Source organism: Heteronotia binoei, chromosome 7 (genome assembly GCF_032191835.1).
Source record: "Heteronotia binoei isolate CCM8104 ecotype False Entrance Well chromosome 7, APGP_CSIRO_Hbin_v1, whole genome shotgun sequence".
Taxonomy (NCBI): Eukaryota; Metazoa; Chordata; class Lepidosauria; order Squamata; family Gekkonidae; genus Heteronotia; species Heteronotia binoei.
Window position 1 is genome coordinate 114,242,895 of NC_083229.1, and position 20,468 is coordinate 114,263,362.

General features: G+C 41.2%; 1 protein-coding gene across 1 annotated transcript in view; it reads left to right on the forward strand.

Annotated features, from left to right (window-relative positions):
- The first annotated feature begins 1,137 nt into the window (after nucleotides 1-1,137).
- Nucleotides 1,138-20,468, forward strand: part of ATXN1 (ataxin 1) — a 144,024-nt gene continuing 124,693 nt past the window's right edge. The window contains exon 1 of the mRNA XM_060244249.1: nucleotides 1,138-1,202. The gene's annotated coding sequence lies outside the window, so the exon portion shown is untranslated. The remainder of the gene's footprint in view (nucleotides 1,203-20,468) is intronic.

Genomic DNA, 20,468 nt, shown 5'->3' on the forward strand with positions numbered 1-20,468 from the left:
CTTTATTTTTATTTTCAACATCCCATGCCCCATGGATCATGAAGTTATTTATACAGAATTGTTACAAATGCCATAAGTACAAGTTTTGAATCCCTGTTCTACCCATAAATGTAGTCAAAGACTGTATATGAATGTGAGGGGTGGGGGAGAGATATAAAGAGATCTAGGATGGGATCTCCCTGCAGTATTTTAAGAAGGTAAAAGCAACTCTTGGGGGCCAGGAAGATCGGGGGGGGGGGGGTAGGAGGGAAGAGCTGAAGCATTTCTCCCTCAGCACAAATATCCTGCTTCAAATTGATACCAGTGGATGTTTTTACCCAGGGGTGGAATTCTAGCAAGAGCTCCTTTGCATATTATGCCGCACAACTTTGATGTAGCCAGTCCTCCAAGAGCTTACAAAACAGAGCCTTGTAAGCTCTTGGAGGATTGGCTACATCAGGGGTGTGTGGCTTAATATGCAAAGGAGTTCCTGCTAGAATTCCACCCCTGTTTTTAACCATCTTTTTTTGGGCCAAGTTGCAACCAGTTCCTTGTGATCCTGTAGGGTTTTGACGGCAAGAGATGTACAGAGGTGGTTTGCAATTGCCTACCTCTGCATCACAGCTCTTGCATTCCTTGGAGATCTCCCATACAAATACTAGCCAGAACCGATCCTGCTTAGCTTTTGAGATCTGATCAGATCAGGCTCCTCCTCCTTCTTGTTCTTCTTCTTCCTCTTCCTCCTCCTGTTGGACTTTTTCTACAGAAAAAAAGCCCTGGTTACAGTTATAGCTATCTCTTGTAGGAGTTGGCCACATATATGGTCCTGTCTGGGATTAGCAATACTGATAAAACAGTGTTATAATTAGTAGCACCTTAGAGACCAGTAAGAGTTTCAGGATTTAAAAACGGAAGAATCCCAATAAAAAAGATATTTCTGAGTTTGCTGTTCTGAAGAAATGGAAACAATCTCCCAGCACATCATAGTATTGCTGCTGAAGGAGTCAACAGCAGTGCTGGGGAATCACAAATGCCAAATTTGGTTGTGTATATAAAGACTACGAAAGTCTGTAAATGAAAGTGGACCACCACAATATTTATTTGTTCTTAAAATGTTCTTATAAAAATCCTGGAAAAAAATGGTTGCCTCTGTCCTGCAGGTTAGAAGACCAGATGTTGCACAGATATATTTGAAATCCAGGTAGAACATTCAGTCTGACATGGTGAGTAAATAGATATTTTTTTTTCTTAATGACAAGTGTGCAGACCTCTAAGAGAACTGTAGAAGATATTGGATTTATATCCTGCCCTATACTCTGACTCTCAGAGTCTCAGAGCAGCTCACAATCTCCTTTACCCTCCTCACCCACAACAGACACCCTGTGTGGTAGGTAGGTGGGGCTGAGAGAGCTCTCCCAGAAGCGGCCCTTTCAAGGACAAGTCCTACGAGAGCTGTGGCTGACCCAAGACCATCCCAGCAGCTGCTAGTGGAGGAGTGGGGAATCAAACCCTTTTCTCCAGATAAGAGTCCATACACTTAACCACTACACCACACTGGCTTTTTTTGCATGTTGGGCCACACCCTGGTTCTCCCAGATAAGAGTCCATACACTTAACCACTACACCAGACTTTTAAAAAAGTCACTGGACTGGTTTCAGAATGTCATCAGTGAGATTATAGGGATGCAGTATTTTGTATAATTTTTGTAAGAAAAGATCTATCCAGTGCATTGGAATAGCATGCACTGCTACTAGGAGAAAACTTACGTTTGTATTCAGCACATAATCTTTTAAAAGTTCTTTTCCCCCCATACTCTTTCCCCCTGTGCTATTTCTAAAGGGGGGAAAAAATAGCATTTTAACAACATTCCCCCATGTCATATTCTGAACAGGTTGACATGCAGATCTGAAAAAAGTGTCACAACCTATCAGTTTATTTCTTTGAGATCCATTAGCAATCATGTACTTTTTTTGTGAAGATGGGTAATGCCATTCAGCTGAAACAGAAAAAAAAATTAGTCATAGTTATAGTAATTTAGAAAAAGCTGCCAGACTGCTACAGTAGAACATTTTTGCCTCTAATTTCTCTGCATGGGTTTATTGTGGGGTGTATGCACATGCAAAGTTATGTGAATCAGTGATGTACTAGGGCTCCTATGTAGTGGTAAGCTGGCAATCATGAGGGTATGACTGGTTTACATAGTACATATCATCAATATGATTTTGTACTTTGAGGAGGTGCTTGCACTGGGGACAACCTTTACCTTTTTTATAGCAGTAAGTTTATCTTACAGAGCCCCATGGCACAGAGTGGTAAAGCTGCAGTACTGCAGTCGGAGCCCTCTGCTCATGACCTGAGTTCGATCCCAGTGGAACCTGGTTCAGGTAGCCGGCTCCAGGTTTACTCAGCCTTCCATCCTTCCGAGGTTGGTAAAATGAGTATCCAGCTTGCTGGGTGGGAAGTGTAGATGACTGGGGAAGGCAATGGCAAACCACCCCATAAAAAGACTGCCGTGAAAACGTTGTGAAAGCAACGTCACACCAGAGTCGGAAACGACTGGAGCTTGCACAGGGGACTACCTTTACCTTTTTTATAGCAGTAAGTTTATCTCATGCCTGAAAGTCTGTGCTGCATTCTCAGGAAATACGCCTGTGCTGTTCCCCAGCATCAGTAGGCCAAGGCTTTCATTGTCTACCGACCTCCTTGGTTGTTCTTTTCCCTCTTGTATATTTTTTTCTTAGTCTCTTGGATTCATGAGAGCAATTACAGAAACACAGTGTGTAGATTTTCATATATGGGCAAGAAACAACAGACACAAAATCTACCAATAAGGTTGCTTACCTTTCAGTCACATTTTTTTGCACCCTGAAAAATGGACCAAGGTAGCAGACAAAGAGAGATAACAAAGACAATCAAGCTTAGCCCATTCATGACTGAATTCCAAGATGGCTCAGCCGGAACTTAATTTGGACACTTCTTGTCGCCTTCTGTTTTCTTGGGGCCATTTATTGTTCCAAATGAGGTTATAACTGAAGCTTCACATATGCATTGCCTGTTAATCACGCCATCAGTTCACAGTTTTTAATATATTGTCCGCTGTGCTGCTGCTATAAGCCATTGGTGCAGACAAGGTCAAAGAGCATAATAACCTTGTTTGCTGCTTCTACCTACCGCTCTGCAAAATTATCAGCTTGCTGAGTTATATTGATCAAATAGACCAGAGCTTGCATTCAGGACCCTGATGGAAATCAGCCATCTGATCATAACATGATATGTTTATTTGTGTTTGCAGAAAGCAATCAACACGTCTTTTTCTTTTCTCCTTACATGAGGCATGATTGATTTTTCAACATACTCTTTATTTTCCGAATAATGTAATCGCTAAACAATTGATGTTTGTTCTGCATTAAAAAGTTCTGCCAGTGCTGTATTAATGGGTATAATTTTTACTGTCATGTTCTTGTCAGAATAATTTAAAACTGTGTGAGTCTTCATTTCTGTTAGGTATAGAATTTGTTTTATTTTGGAGTTATAAACATAAGAACAGGGCTTTTTTTTTTTAAACAGGAACACACAGGAATGCAGTTCTGGCTGGCTTGGCATCAGGGGGTGTAACCTAATATGCCAATGAGTTCCTGCTGAATCAGACTAAGAATATTAGTCTGATTCAGCAGAAGCCATGTTCTACCCCTAATTTTCTTACCAACATCCAACCAAAAGCCTCTGGAACACTTGACAACCAAACTTGTGGGTGAAATTAGAGAATTCATCAGCTGTCCTCTGCTGTTTGTTGTTTGTACACAATACTTGTTGTTGTGAGCAATGTTCCCTCTAAGCTGCAGAGTCTTGTGACTGCAGGGGTAGAATTATAGCAGGAACTCCTTTGCATATTAGGCTATACACCCCTGATGTAGCCAATCTTCCAAGAGCTTACAAGGCTCTTTTTTTGTAGGCTCTTGGAGGATTGGCAACATCAGGGGTGTGTGGCCTAAGATGCAAAGGAGCTCCTGCTAGAATTCCACCCCTGCTTGTGAGCAAAAAAATCTACTTTGTGTGCTATTGGCATTAAAGTTGCGAGCTACTTGCATTAAAGTTGTGAGCTGCTGCATAAATGAGTGTGCTCTGGGATCATCCTTCCTGAGCTAAGACAAAAATGTTTGAGCTGGAGGCTAAAAATCTTTGAGCTAGCTCATGCTAACTCAGTTTAGAGGGAATACTGGTTGTGAGGTATAGTGCTTCAACTAGGTGACTCCATTTATCCATCATGGCTTGCAGCATGGAATAATCTAAGATAGTGGCTATCGTCAGATCTGTGGCATTAAAGTCCACACGTTAATTAGGTATTGTGTAAAAAAAAAAGTGCCTCCCTTTGACTGTCCTGAACCTACTGCTAATGATCTTAATTGGATGACCCAAGCGTCTTGCATTTAGCACTTAATTACATGTATAGTACATATGCAGGAAAATATCTATGTATTTAATTTTCAGGGTACATTAAACATAAACCAAGAAGGACTATGTGTAGATAGAGATGTTTGCATAAATTTTGCATCTTGGTTTCGACTTTTTCATTAATAATCAAAGCTAAAGTGGCTAAATTGTATTCTCAGAAGGGACAGCATGACCAAATTTGCATATATCTGCTTTCCAAGATTGATTTATGATTTAGCAGCTGACTTGGCCATGATTTTAAAATAACATCTTCCCTCCATGTCAAAAACCTTCCATATTGTAAGAAGAAGACGACTGCAGATTTATACCCTGCCCTTCTTTCTGAATCAGAGTCTCAGAGTGGCTTATAATCTCCTTTATCTCCTTCCCCCGTGACAGATACCTTGTGAGGTGGGCGGGGCTGAGAGAGCTTTTACAGCAGCTGCCCTTTCAAGGACAATTCCTGTGAGAGCTCTGGCTGACCTGAGACCATTCCAGCAGCTGCAAGTGGGGGGGGGGGGGAATCAAACCCGGTTCTCCCAGATAAGAGTCTGGGATTGGCCCCTTTTAAGTGATTTTTATTTAGAGACATACAAACACATTATTTTACCTTCTTTGTCCACCCTCTCTTCGTTTGCATTCATTGTTTTGTGGTTGCCTCATTGCATGTTTTTTTTTTGCTTTTTTTTCTTTGCTGGTTCTCAGAGCTGATCTTGTATCAAAACAAAATTTTTATTTATATACTGGCCCCTATATGAGGAGAGAAAAATTGTGTCCTGGGTTTTTTTGGACTCTATTGCTACTGACATATTATCAGAGAACAAAAGGGAATATTAGTTTCTTGGACATATTTTGGGTTTTCTTACATCCCCTGTGATATACTCTTCCTGCACCCCTTCAGTCTTATAGTTATGATATAAGCTCTTGAGTTTTTGTGGTTTGTAACTGGTAGAGGGGTGCAGTGAGTCTTGATTGTTTACTTATCCTACAAGGGCAAAGTAAATGAAGTGGGTGAGATGGTTGTTTGTTCTTAAGAACAACTTTCTTTCCATTCATGAGTCATTTTCTCAGATGATAAGTTGTGTTCCCGATAGGAACAATAACTAGACGAGCCATTCTGGAATGCCTAGTTCATCACTTAAGTATTGGACATTAAGCTGTGCCTTGAGCTACTCAGTTCTGTACTGTTTGCTTAGTAAATCGTCGTTTCATTTATAAAATTCTTGCTTGATGCCTGGCTTTCTACATGCACCTATAAAAAAAACAGCGGAAGCTAGCTTGCTACTCAATTTTAAGTTCACTGTAATGTTGCCTCCTGTGATGGCAGTTAATTTGGTTTCTTGCTTGCATTTGGTTTATCTCCCTAAAACCCTTTCCCTCCTGTATTCACCTGCCAGGCATTGCTCCGTCCTCTCTGTCTCGCCTACCTTCCTATTGCCACAATAGGCTGATGTCATAGTGCCCATGTTGATGTGGAAATCAAAGTGCTTCTGGCACTACGTGAGGCTTTTGGAAGATCATTTTCAGATTGATGACACCCTGTGTTGGCTTTCACATTCATATCGTTAGTGATACCTGTCTCTATTTTTACTCTGAAAGTTCAGTAAGGTTTTTAAAATGGCTTTAAAAACCACGAACTAAAGATTTCGCTGACTAGTTAGCTAAGACTGGATTTAAAGAGCTAGTAAATGGCCACTTGGTCTTTCGTTATGGAAGCTTATGGAAACACTGAACGTGTACAAACCCCATTTATTTTCAGCACTGTAGTTACAAGTTAGATCTTTTAAAGCTGTCTGCCTGTAATAGACCTAGATCTTTGACAGATATTAGATTTTGTCGTGTACTTAAATCTAATGTCCAAATGGAAATGTGTTAAGTGCCACTGAGTAAGAAAGATGGGCATTAGTTTCGTTTGTAGGCATTTCCTGCATTTTTTTGTTTGTTTGTTTCTTACCAAGAAAAAATTCTAATTTGAGTTTATTTGACCTGCTAGGGAACCCTTCCAACAGCAGGCTAATAATTTCCATTTGGCTCAGCGTATGAAAAGAACAATTGAAGAATATATGCTCCAGAGAATCTATTTCAGGTCAGGAACAGGAACAGAGCCTAAGTGCATCAGGGTCCCTTTATACCTCCCCTCTACAACTGCAGATGGCAGGGACATACTCCTAGCTAGTCCTTCTAGTGTTGTGAGATTCAAGGAAGTATAGATAGGCAGTGGGGGTAACTATATCTCTACTGTTTGCTGAAGAGAAATAGTCTGAGGAACTGAGAAGTTCTGTTTGTCTTTCTATATCTAGCACTCTCTGCTTAATGAGTGATTTTGCCTGCTCTATGCCAAGGTTTAGGAGGGCTTGGGGGGAAAACCCCAACTTCCTGATGGCTGTTTGGACTGCTTGGAGTCAATTACATTAAAATTGGTCATGCAAGGTAAGAGGGATAGCCCCTTAGGATTCATGTTACCAGTGACCCATTTATATATAGAGAGAACACAGATTCTGGCCTGTTTCCAAGCAGATCTAGGAGTTTGATACACACTTGGGTACTTGGATTAACATACAGCCTGTTTTCTCCCTATTGCCTGTCAATCACATGGGAGAGATAAAAAGCCCAGCCTCCCTTGGTGAGGAAAGGAGGGGGAAGGAGAGTCCAAGAAGAGCACCTGTGTGCAATCAAAGCCTCCTAATGGCACCCTTAAAACCAACAAAGTTTTATTTGCGGTATAAGCTTTCTTGTCGTCTTTTCTACAGTTTCACTAAATGAGCCTCGTTCTCAATTTATTTTAATTATATGTAACACTGTACCCCATTTTATTGTCTGATGAAGTGTGCCATGCACACAAAAGCTTACATTCTGAACAAAACTTTGTTCATCTTAAAGGTGCTACTGGACTCCAACTTTGTTTAGCTGATCTCAACTTCCCTTAGGGAGAGGTGGAGATCTGTTGGGGTGGGGGATGGGGTTTAAAAGTTTTTTTTGTCCTAAAGTGATCAAGTTTGATGCTGCCTTTTGAGGGAGGCTTCTATTGTTAAAAGAGCCCCGTGGTGCAGAGTGGTAAAGCTGCAGTACTGCAGTCCTAAGCTCTGCTCATGACCTGAGTTCGATCCTGGTGGAAGCCGGCTTGAGGTTGACTCAGCCTTTCATCCTTCCGAGGTCAGCTTGCTGGGGAGAAGTCTAGATGACTGGGGAAGGCAATGCCAAACTACCCTGTTAAAAAGTCTGCTGTGAAAATGTTGTGAAAGCAATGTCACCCCAGAGTTGGAAACGACTGGTGCTTGCACAGGGGTTAAGTGTGTGGACTCTTATCTGGGAGAACCGGGTTTGATTCCCCACTCCTCCACTTGCACCTGCTGGAATGGCCTTGGGTTAGCCATAGCCCTGGCAGAGGTTGTCCTTGAAAGGGCAGCTGCTGTAAGAGCTCTCTTAGCCCCACCCACCTCACAGGGTGTTTGTTGTGGGGGAGGAAGGTAAAGGAGATTGTGAGCCGCTCTGAGACTCTTCGGAGTGGAGGGCGGGATATAAATCCAATATCATCATCATCACCTGTTGTTAAACCACCTCTCCCAAATCCTTCCTGATGCATTTTGCAAAAAGGGGAGGAGAGCTCTAAGTGAATGGGCTAGGAAGTTTTCAGCGGCTGTTCTTTATATTTTGTATTGGATCCAGGCTTGTTCCAGATTCTACAGTTGTCCTACCTTTCCATTCCTGTGTGTTTTTCTTGTTCTGTGTATGCACTCATTCAAATGATTTGCACCATTTTTCTTTTTTTCTGTTTGTCTTCTTTGAGGCATTTGAGTGCACCTGTGGATCACTGGCTCACTTCACTCCAGATACAAAAGCAAATTTTCCCTCTGTATTGTGCTAACCTGAGTGGGCTGGGTGAGGTGGGAGTGCGTATCCCCTTCTTGGGTCATATATTCAAAACACACAGGAATGGAAAGGTAGGATAACTGTAGAATCTGGAACAAGCCTGGATCCAAATCTTTTAAAAGTCCCTGGACCAAGAAAGGTTAGATTGAAAACAACGAGGGAGCAAGCCTTCTCAACAATGGCTCCCCAATGGTGGAATCAACTACCAGAGGAGGTGCGAGCCCTGCGAGGCCTAAATCAGTTTCGCAGGGCTTGCAAAATTGCCCTCTTTCAGCTCGCTTTAAGATGAAACCCGGGAAATGACACCCAGCCATCCTACACATAGTCTGAACTGTAGCACCGAAATGTATGACTTATAATGGTTTAACTGTCTATTTAATTTTAACTTAATTTATGAATGTAATTTTATCTATTTTAATTGTTTTATAGAAATGATTGTATTTTACTGTAATCATGGTGCATACCATGTCTTGTTAGCCGCCCTGAGCCTGCCTTTGGCGGGGGAGGGTGGGATATAAAAATAAATTTATTATTATTATTATTATTAAAGTAGTTGCTAATGTGTGCTCATGAGAATAAACACATTGTTTTAGTGTGCAAAACTGCATGTATGCATGCATAACTTGAAAATAAATACTGCATGCAAATAAATGGTTTCAAACTGCATAATTATAGAATGGGGAGACTCATCTTGACAGTAGTCTGCGTGAAAAGGATCTAGGGGGTCTTAGTAGACTGTACGCTGAACAGGAGTTAGCAGTGTGATGCAGTGGCTAAAAAGGCAAATTCAATTTTGGGCTGTATTAACAGAAGTATAGTGTCTATATCACGTGAAGTGTTGGTATCACTTTGCTCTGCTCTGGTTAGATCTTACCTAGAGTATTGTGTTCAGTTTTGGGTGCCACAATTTAGGAACGATACAGACAAGCTGGAACATGTCCAGAGAAGGGCAATGAAGATGATCAAGGGTCTGGAGACCCAAGTCCTACAAGGAAAGGTTGAAGGTGCTGAGTGTGTTTAACCTGGAGAGGAGACTATTGAGAGGTGATATGATCATCATCTTCAAGTACTTGAAAGGCTGTCATATAGACGATAGTACAGAATTTATTTTTTTTGCCCCAGAACCAACAGGTTAAAATTAAGTCAAAAGAGTTTCTGGCTAAACATCAGGAAGAACTTCCTGACAGTTAGAGTGGTTCTTTAGTGGAATAGGCTTCCTCGGGAGGTGGTAGGCTCTCCTTCTTTGGAGGTTTTTAAGCAGAGGCTAGGTGGCTCTCTGACAGCAATGCTGATTTTGTGAATTAGGCAGATCATGAGAAGGAGGGCAGGAAGGGCTGCATCAATGTTTAGTTATTGTGGCCCCTTCTTACACGCTCAGGGAAATGCTGATTGACACTTTGGTGTCAGTCAGCAGTTTTTCTCCAGGCCAGTTTGGCAAGGGATCCTTGAGGTTTTTTGCCATCTTCTAGGCATGGAGCAGAGGTCACTGGGAATGTATGTGTATGGGGGAGGTATTTGTGAAATTCCTGCATCGTGCAGGGGGTTAGACTAGATGGCCCTGGAGGTCTCTTCCAACTCTGTGATTCTATAATTCTATGTGCAAATCTCCAAGCTGGGTGACAGATACTGTGAATGGCGAATCTGTTAATGAATATTTAAGTCCCTTTTAGCAGTAGCATTTTCCCTTAGTGTTCCCATGCAACTATCTTGGTAACCATTAACAATTACCTTGTAAGGTAGGGCAGCAAAATTATCTACATGTTACAGATGCAATCCGAAAGATAATGGGGTTGCCTAGTGATTTAAAATGCAGTCCTAAACAGAGTTGCACCCTTCTGAGTCTATTGACTATGCTAGATTTAGAAAGGTTTAGGACTGCAGTGATTGTAGCTCAGGTAAGATTTTAACATGGTGTGCATGCCCCCCCTCCCCCAGTTTGCATTCTTAACCACAGAGCTGCAGTCAGATTTGTAAGAGCTGTTGGGGTTCTTAAAAGGTGACACTCAGATACAGAAACATGAGTGAGTTCTGGGAGGACCACTTTGTATCTTAATGAGAAGAAGCTGAAAAGAGCAGTACACAACAGTGAGAGTTGTGTGTGTGTGGGTCTCTGGGTGCATGCTGGGAAAGCAGCTAGTACAGTGAACATACTACAGCCAGGCTGTTTAGTGAGTCAGAGTCCAAAACACAACAAGGGTTTACTGAGTGCAGCTGTGATGACTCATTTTACTAATCTGCTGAATTGACTTAACAGAGCACAAACTCTGTTTCTTAAGAACTTTTCTAACATTTTTGCTCTGCTGAGAATGCAGTTGGAACTGGCTCTCTTGCGCACGTTGTTGGTCAGCCCCCCCCCCCCCCGAGCAAGAGTAGGAAAATTGTGAATGTTAAGTATTTTAATGTACAAGTAAAACTCACATTTAAAATTATAAAGAGTTTGCTATGTCAATATATCTTTGTGTTTATTATAGCAGTGGGGGAAATGAACTGCTCAGGGTAGTATTTACTTTGATACCTGGCCAATTGACTTTACTCTTGCACAAAGCCAGGTTACAGAGGATTTCTTGCTTGTTAACTCTTCAATACTTGCTACCAAGAATACCATGTGTTGGATGAGAATTGATAATGCAGACACTGGAAACCATTCCAGGAGTTGTTTTCCTTTAATTAGGGAGTCCTAAGTCAACTGGTTGTTAAAAGGCAAAATAAAAAAAGGTAAAGGTAGTCCCTTGTGCAAGCATCAGTTGTTTCCACTTCTGGGGTGACGTCAACAAGATACTTAAAGATGGCCTTTTTGTTTTAGAAAAGTATATGTTATCTTGCCCTTTAACATCCAGTTGACTTAGGACTTCTCAATTTGCGTCTCATTGTTATTTAGGATTACCATCAGATGTCCTCTTTTTGGAAGACATGTCCTCTTTTTTGTGTCTCTTAGGGGCTCTTTAAAAAAAAAAAACACTGATGAAAATGTCCTCTTGGGCTGGAAGGTCAGGAATATTTCTAGTTAGTAGCAGTTAGGTATTTGAAATGAGACTGGTCATAGTGATCAGTTGTCTGAAGTAGTCAGCCAGGAAATACGTCCTTCTCTTTGCTTTTGAAAACAGGGTAACCTTAACAACCTGGTGGGGGACTTACCAGGAGGCTGCAGAGGAGGGGAGGGAAGATGCGCAATTGAACTCTGAAGCAAGGTGGCCTTTTAAGGGATTGCATTTCTTTTAAATGCCTCCATTATTTCCAGTGGAGGATGGGGGCACCTTCTTTTGAAGCTCATAGAATTGGACCCCCTGGTCCAGTTTTTTAAAAACTTGGGCAGCTTTTTGAGGAGAGGCACTAGCACCTATGCTGACAATTTGGTGCATCTAACTCAAAACACAGCCCTCATAGAGCCCCAGATACAGATTGATTCTCCATTATACCCTATGGGGACTGGTCTCTATAGGGTATAATGGAGTGCCCAGCAGCCATTTCCTGCTGTCTGATAGTCCTGAAGAGATGGAGGGGCACCAATCCGGAGAAATCCCCCCACCCCTGACTGGGGATTGGCAACCCTAGGTAACCCTATGTTAGTGAAAGTATTATTTCTGTCTATCTGCTCTATTTTTATTATTTATTATTATTTGTTATCTATATTTCCATGGAGCCCAGTTAAGCATAAATGTTTAATGGGCCCTCATGGATATTTGGACCCAGGTCCCTACAGTCCTAATCCAGCTCTCTAATCATTGCAGCACATTGGCAAGTTCTCCTAAGCTGTGGCAGCCATCTTGAGTGCTCAACAAGTGCATCTTGGTGCAGTGGGATGGTATTCAGCAAAGCAGGTGGAAGTAGCAGCAGTTAGGAACTCCCAATACAGGCAGATGTCATTCTTCCCTTCTCTCTTTCTTTTCACCCCTTTCCCCTTATAGAAGAGACTGAGGAGACAAGTTGTAATGAGGCAGGCTGTCAACCTGGATGAGGTAAAAGGAGATAGCACAGATGATTCCAGGACAGCTCTCCTAGATGCTGTCATTTTTTGTGATTATGTTAGGGGTTAATCACAGAAGAGAAACAGGGACTTGTCCTGTAAGGGCAAGGCGTCCTTTGATCTTTAATTTTTTCCTGATGTCTCCTCCTCATTTTATACCAGTTTTTCAGTGTTACCAGGTCTTATTTTGGGCAGGAGCTCACAGGAATGGAGCTCCGGATCCTCTAAATTTTATTGTACTTTCTTTTTTATCCTTCCCCCCCAAAAAAAACTTGCTTCTGGGCTCCATTGTTTAAACCCCCTGTGAGAATTTTGCTGAACGCTAAGATTTGACAAACTTTCTAATATTTCCCCCCACAAAAAAATGGGGAAGTAACCAAAACATCTAAAGCAGACATCATGCCACTGGGGCCACATAGGAGAAAGTAATGGGAGTAAGGTTTTATTATAACAATTATAATTCAAGAAGCATTTTAAGGTAGATGCTGAGGTGATACAATTTAGTACACCTTTTGCTGATGCCAAGGGTGGGTGGAATATGCAAATGAGTTGTGCTAATGAGCTCTGACACCTCTTTTTCTACAAAATAACCTCTGGTTGTTACCTTTGACTTTTCTTTCTGTCTGCCTACCACAGTTTGTTTCTAAGCCTCTGTACAGTGTTTTGTACAGCACCTGGCACACCATTGGGTTTGCATAACTGTTAAACAGTAACACCAGATATTTCACAGCACTTGACCAAATTCTGTAGGAATATGGCCTCCTTAACAAACAGCAGAGCTGAAAACCTTTTTCTCTCACACTGTTTTCTTTTTTTATTGGGGGGGGGGGTTGTCACAAGTACCTCAGAACATGATGGGGCAAGTCATGAAACAGACAATCCTATTTTCTCAGCAGTCTGCATAATTAACAAGAATTCAGATGAATCACTCCAAGGAAAGGAAATATCATCATGTCTGAGACTTGCGGTAAAACCTATAACAAAGGTCATGGCAGTGTCCAACATAGTCTGGGAATATGCTGAATACCAGACTATGGGATAAAAGTGAGGTTCGGTTAAAAGCCGCACAGTTAGTGATCATTGATTTGTTTTCAATATTGCTTGTGGTTTGCTTTTAAATTAAATTATTAAATTGAAATAAAGGGCTACGATTTGTCGCTTACAAGAAAGGAAAACACATTTTCCCATAGCTGTCTGGTTATAAAGTAATTTGAACTAAATTTCTGCACAAATCATTGTCAGGAGCTTGTCAAGTATGAGAGAGAGAGAGAGCACACTTTTGCAAAGACCAAGGAGACTTTGTAGAGCTGAATTTTCTTTTCCCCCCAAGCTTGAAATGTGGCTGGGGATGTCAGTTTTGAAGCCTGCTTTTGAGAAGTAGTTAGCTTTTAAAGTGCACCAATTCACAGCACAGAGGATGATTTTGAAGCGTAGTCTTAAAAAGGAATTTGACAGATTCCCTTATTGCTAAGCAAGGCAAGCACCCCATGGCTTGACTCTTTCCTACAGAACACCTTTTGCGCAGCCTGGTGTTGGAAGAACGAAAGATATTGAAGAACTTTTGAATGGATTTACAGGGCAACTTAACGTAATTGCAAAGTACTGTATTGAGGAGGCATCGCTAGAAATGTGGTCAAAGTCTGCCTCTTTCAGGGTAGTCCTGAAAAGATTCATAGGAATCTTTAAAAGCTCCCCCCCCCCAAAAAAAGTGAGCTTTCTGTTTACCAAGAATGTTGCCTTTTTGCAGGAGGGAGGGAAATGTGGTTGTCTTTTTTCTCCCTTCTCACAAGGCCTGTTTTGTTAGGAAACCACTCCCTTCTGCCTGTGCTGTTCAGACTGACTGCTAATTGCCTCCCGGTTGATGACATTTTCCATGCATCGCCGCATTGAGCTGGGATTGTTACAACTCCACGCTGTTTATTGTTTGCAGAGCCTTGGCCTGCAGCTCATGCCAGCCGTGGCAGAATGGTAAGTGGAGAGCACACTCCACATTTAGAAAGGCCTTTATTGTTTGCTAATGAAAAATGGCCTGAAATCTCTGGATCTCTTTTTTTTTAACGTGGCTGGAAATTAATTTATATTTGCATATGATTCCTGATAGACTACCTTTTGTCAACTGTAAATTGATGTGGTTTTGAACATACACATTAGCATGGTAATTAAAACATCAAGGCCTGGAAAAGAGAGCAAGAGTCCAGTATTACTTTAAAGACCAACAGAATTTGTGGCAAGAGATGAGCTTTCATGAGTCTGTGTCAGAACGGGCCAGGCTGGCCTGCAGGTCCATTTCCACCCTGCCAATGTCAAGGTTTTCCCAACACCAAGAGAGGCTTTTCTTTCTCTTCAGTAGCCCACCGCACCATCTGACCTATGTATGGAATTGCCTGCTAAGAGGGTCAGGGCTCCCAGCTTCCCTTCCAGGTTCTGAGGCCTAGCCTCTGTATCTCCTGCTGCCTGGTTACCATGGGGTCCGTTTACTCCCTTGCCCGCCTTTGGAGGAATAGCACCTGGCCAACTGTCTGCCTTCCCCCAGTGGCGCTCCTGTTAAAATAGCATGTCTGAGACAGTGGAGATCTATGTGGTACAGAGAACCACTGTCAGCATCTTAAGTTACAAAGCATTTATTTTTTTTTGAAAAAAGTTCACAAGCATACTTTTAGCAAATCCTCTGTCCCACTCTCTATGCATGTCTTATCAGATGTTAAAATAGGACAGGCTTTTATCAGGAGAGCCAGTTTGGTGTAGAGGTATCTGGGAGAACTGGGTTTGATTCCCCATTCCTCTACTTGCACCTGCTGGAATGGCCTTGGGACAGCCATAGCTTTCCTAGGAGTTGTCCTTGAAAGGGCAGTTGCTGTAAGAGCTCTCTCAGCCTCACCTACTTCACAGGGTGTCTGTTGTGTGTGTGTGTGTATGCGGGGGGAGGGGGGAAAGGTAAAGGAGATTATGACCATTCTGAGATTCAGAGTATAGGGCAGGATATAAATCCAGTTTCTTCTTCTTCTTCCTCTTCTTTTTCTTGCAAAACTATGATTTTGAGCCCAAATTTACCATAGAATTTTGCCCAAAACCTACAGTGTGATGGCATCACTTCTGGGTGGCATTAAGATGCCACAGTTCAGGGCATTTGTGGAAGGAGCCCACAAAAGTGGAGGAGCCCCCACTTAGACCGGGATGGGTGGGGGCTAACAACCCTAGCCCAGAGGGGAAAATGCATTTCTTTGCAAAGTCACTGCTTGCTTCTTCAGATAAATTGTGGACTCTCCCATTTTTCTGCTGCTACAGACTAAGAGAGCTACTTATCTTGGATTTAAAACATGAAGTGTTCTTACCTCTCTCCATGGATTCATAGCCCCTCCTGAGTCTAGAAGATAATACTTGTGGAGGATTAAAAGCAGGGGAATGCTGCAGGGTGGATACAGTTGCCAACTCTGGCTTGGGAACGGTCTTGGCATTTCGTGGCAGTGCCTTGGGAAGGTAGAGGTTAGGGAGCAGAGGGAGAAAATGGAGTATTGCATGTCAGAACAGAGTTGGTGTCATGGGTCAGTCAGAGCTCTGTGAGGACTTCTTGGGAGAAGAGGAGCCAATTATAGCCAGCTTTGAGTCAGCAGAAGACAGCAAGCAGGAAGAGGGACTGCAGACATGTCAAGATTCACAGTCAACAGCTGGTGCAGAGCCACCAACAGGTTCCAGCCCTGAGTCAACGGGTGAAACTAAGTTAATCATTCCAGCCCTCCAGTATCACTCACACCCTGTGAGCGCTGTGGACAGAGGCTACGAGGAGAACTATGGGAGGGCAAAACTACAGGAGAGATGACAAAGTGCTCAACTCCTGGCCTGAAACCAGCTGCTTTAGTAATTGCAGAATTACTCCTGAGCAGCTGGCTGCAAGTTTGACCATTGGGCACCTGCTTATAAGCAGGGCTTTTTTTTTTTAGCAGGAACTTCTTTGCATATTAGGCCACATACCCCCTGATGCAGCCAATCCTCCAGGAGTTTACAGTGCTCTTAGTACAGGGCGTACTGTAAGCTCTTGGAGGATTGGCTATATCAGGGGTGTGTGGCCTAATATGCAAAGGAGTTCCTGCTAACAAAAAAGCCCTGCTTATAAAAACCAGCCAAGGGAAGCTGTTAGGCTTGAAAGCAACAAGTTTTTCTACCTCTGACTTTGTGACTACTGGACCCTGACTTGATTGTGTAACTCTGGACCAACTCCTGACCTTGTTTCTTGGACATTTCATTTAGAAATCCAACCTATAGGAACTGCATGTCAACTGAACATGAATCACATAACAGAATATCTCTTTAAAAGCCACCAGACCAGATGTATTTCAGCTCTGAGAACCTTTTTCAGTGGCCTAAAACCAAGCATATACTTAAAAACAAATTGTAAAAATTAAGGACCAGGCAGGTTTTTGTAGTATTTCTTGAAAATAACGAGAGGTAAATCATTATTACATTATCATTAATCAAAAAATTGAAAAGACTTAAAGGGAGTAATAATAATTTATAATATGAGGGTAGGCTCCAAGTGAAAATCGGGCCTGTATGTAATTCTGAGCCAACCACAGACAGGCTTGTATTTATAAATATAATTTTCTTTTATTTCCCCCTTAAATTAATTAAGATGAGACAAAATTGTTAAGGGGCATGAAAGATATTTCAGGCTACATGCTTTCTTTCCCACAGAATAATTGGGGAGAGGCATTGTTCTCTTCGTGGGTTCGCTCAGAATGTACTTGTATATGGAGAAAGCATTTAACCATTGGATCTTACATCAGGTTTGTGTGGGAGGCATGTTGTGAGGCTGCCAATTGTGCTTGAGCTCTTAGTTTTAGGTCTTGTGGTCTAAACTGTGAGCCCTGTAACCAACATCCCCTTTGTAGCTCTCTGCCAATCTATTGTATATCACTCTTTGTTCAACTAATATGATTACCTTTAAATTCTCTCATTCAGATCTGTTTCAGCACAATCTGGGTAGTTATGAGGAATTTGTAATATGTACTGAAGAGTGTAAGAAATGCAGATCAGTGTAATTAAATTGTGGCAACGTGCCAGTTTATGTACTTGCTGGCGGTTGCTTAGGAAATTAGCCAGCGTGATGTAGCGATGCAGTGACTGGATTTTGACCAGGGAGACCCAGATGCTTGTTGCACGCTATCATATTAGGGAAACCACTTCCCTGTCCCATTTTCCTGATTTAAAAAAAAAATGTGCCGGGACATCACTTTTTGCCTCATGGATTTGAATGTGATAACTGTCAGTGCAGGATTTCACATCAGAGCAAGATGGTATCTGAAGAATTGAGCAGTGACTCACGAGAGCTCCTACCCTGCCGCAGTTTTTTTTATTCTTTAAGGTGCTACTGGACTCTTCATTCTTTTCTACATCAAAGCAAACAGCATTCCTCTGATGCTATGTTAAATCTGGAAATCTAGAAATCTTTTCTTTTAATATGCTAAACTAATTTAATACCTGTAGTGTGTGAGAGAGAAACTTATAATCCGCCATCAGCATCAACTAGAAGAGCGTCAAGGATAGCGTTATAATATGTTTTAGTTAATTGTTTTAATCAGGTTTTTAAGGTTAATTAATGTTTAATTTAATGTTTCTAATGTAACTGTTTTATTGTTGGTGCACCATTGGTCACCGTATTGTTAGCCGCCCTGAGCCTGCTTCGGCAGGGGAGGGCGGGGTACAAATAAAATTTATTATTATATTATTATTATTATTATAATTGTGACTGAGCCCTCGTTGGACTTCCTTATTTAAGTTCACCGGTTTCACACTGGATTCAGTCACTATGAGTATAAAGTAACAGCTTGGAGCTACTCTACCAGCAGAGTACGCATGAACAGATGAAGCTGACTTACACTGAATCAAATAAGGATCAATTAAAGTCAGTATTGTCTACTCAGACAGGCTGAGGCTCTCCAGGGTCTCAGGCAGAGGTCTCTCATATCGCCTAATACCTGGTCATTTTAACTGGAGATGCCAAGGTTTGAACCTGGGACCTTCTGCATGTCAAACAAATGCTCTGCCACAGAGCCACAGCTCCTCCCAAGTACCTGGCCTTGTCTTCCTTTTCTCTGTGTATCATTTTTCTAGCTGCTCCAAACCTGGCAGCTTCTATAGGCCTTTTGGGAGTGCTCTTTGCATGTATGGTTACAAAACCCTGATAAATTCAGGGCAGAAGCATCAGAAGTGTCCAACATACGGCCTATGGGCTGGAAGTAGCCCATCCAGGGCTCTTATCCAGCCCATCGGCACTGGTCATTATCTTTATTGCCAGATGACAGAGGCTGTGCATTTCACACTGGATTCAGTCACCCTTTGAAGTTGTATTTATTTTATCTTTATTTATTATTGGATTTCTCACCCGCCCTTCTCTGCACACTCAAGGCTCAGAGAGGGGCACAAGTTAAAACAATATTATAATTATAAAAACAAATCAACATTATGAGAAGGGAAACTACCAAAATCTTTTTTTGAGTTGGTTAAACAAGAAAGTTTGGAAGGTATTTGGAGAAAATTTAACCCTGAAGTAAAAGACTATACCTTTTTTTCAGCAAGACATAATACTTTTTCTAGAATTGATATGTTATGGGGTTCTAAAAATTTGGGCCTCATAACTAGAAAAGTAGAGATTCTACCAAAGATATGTGCAGATCATAATCCAATATTTTGGGCCACAAAATTGCAAAGGAAAACAAGAAGATGGAGAATAAATGAGGATTTGTTACAAGATAAAGAAACTGACATTTATAGAAAAGGAAACCACAGCTTTTTTCCAAATAAATGATACTGATGATATAGAATTTCAGACAGTTTGGGATACTTACAAAGCGGTAATGAGAGGAATATTGATTACATTGAATAATAAAGATAAGAGGGCAAAAGAAAAACAGATGTTGGACATTCAAAATGAAATAAAGAAAAAAGAAGGGGAACTGAGAAAAAGACCAGGGAAAAAGAAAATAATAAGGGAAATTACTATATTACATACTCAAATGAGACATTTGTTGAATAAAGAATTGGAATGGAATTTAAAAATTTTGCAACAGAAATCGTTTGAAGGTGCGAACAAACCTGGAAAGTATTTAGCCTGGCAATTGAAGAGAAAGAAAGAAAATAAAATTATTAATAAAATTGTGGCTAATGGAAAAGAGATAGTAGACCAAGAAGGAATAAAAAGGGAATTTTTCAAATATTATGCAAATCTATTCAAAGGTGTGAAAATAAAAAAAGAAAAAATGGAGGAGTATTTACGAAATATTAAAATAGTACCCTTGACTGAATATATGAAAAAGATTTTGAATGATCCAATAGAAAAAATCGAAATTGAAGCAGCAATCAATGTAATGAAAGTGGGTAAGGCTCCTGGGCCAGATGGATATACAGCTAAATTTTATAAAACCTTTAAAGAAGAGATAATACCAAAATTGCAAAAATTGATGAATACGATAAAAACAAAAGGAAAAATTCCAAATACAGCTTGGAAAGAAGCTGTAATCTTGTTGATTCCTAAGGAAGATAGAGATGTCACAAATGTAAAGAATTACAGATCAATTTCACTATTAAACAATGACTATAAGATATATACAAGAATCTTGGCAGAACGACTCAAACAATATTTGATTAATTTTATAAAGGAAGATCAAGCTGGATTTCTCCCTAAAAGGCAAATAAGAGACAATATAAGAACAGTTGTAAATATTGTAGAATAATAATAATAATAATAATAATAATATAATAATAAATTTTATTTCTATCCCGCCCTCCCCACCTCAGCAGGCTCAGGGCGGCTAACAACATTTTATAAAAACATACAATAATAATAATAAAACCTTTAAATTTAACAATATAAAACATCAACAATAAACTTAATAACATTAAAACCAGTTCAATAAATAGAGTTATTCTGCGGTATAGTTCTTCAACCGCGTTGGCGGCTCCTTAATTTCTGATCTTCCTAACAGTCCGGGTGTGCAAATTTGAAGAGGACGGTCTTGCAGGCCCTGCGGAACTGCTCAAGGTTCCGCAGGGCCCGCACCTCCTCGGGGAGTCGGTTCCACAGAGTAGGAGCCGCAATCGAGAATGCCCGTGCTCTGGTGCTCTGATATTTTATCTCCTTCGGCCCGGGGATGGTCATTAGATTTTTCCCGACTGACCTCAGTGCTCTCTGGGGTTCGTATGGGGAAAGACGGTCCCTCAGGTAGGCAG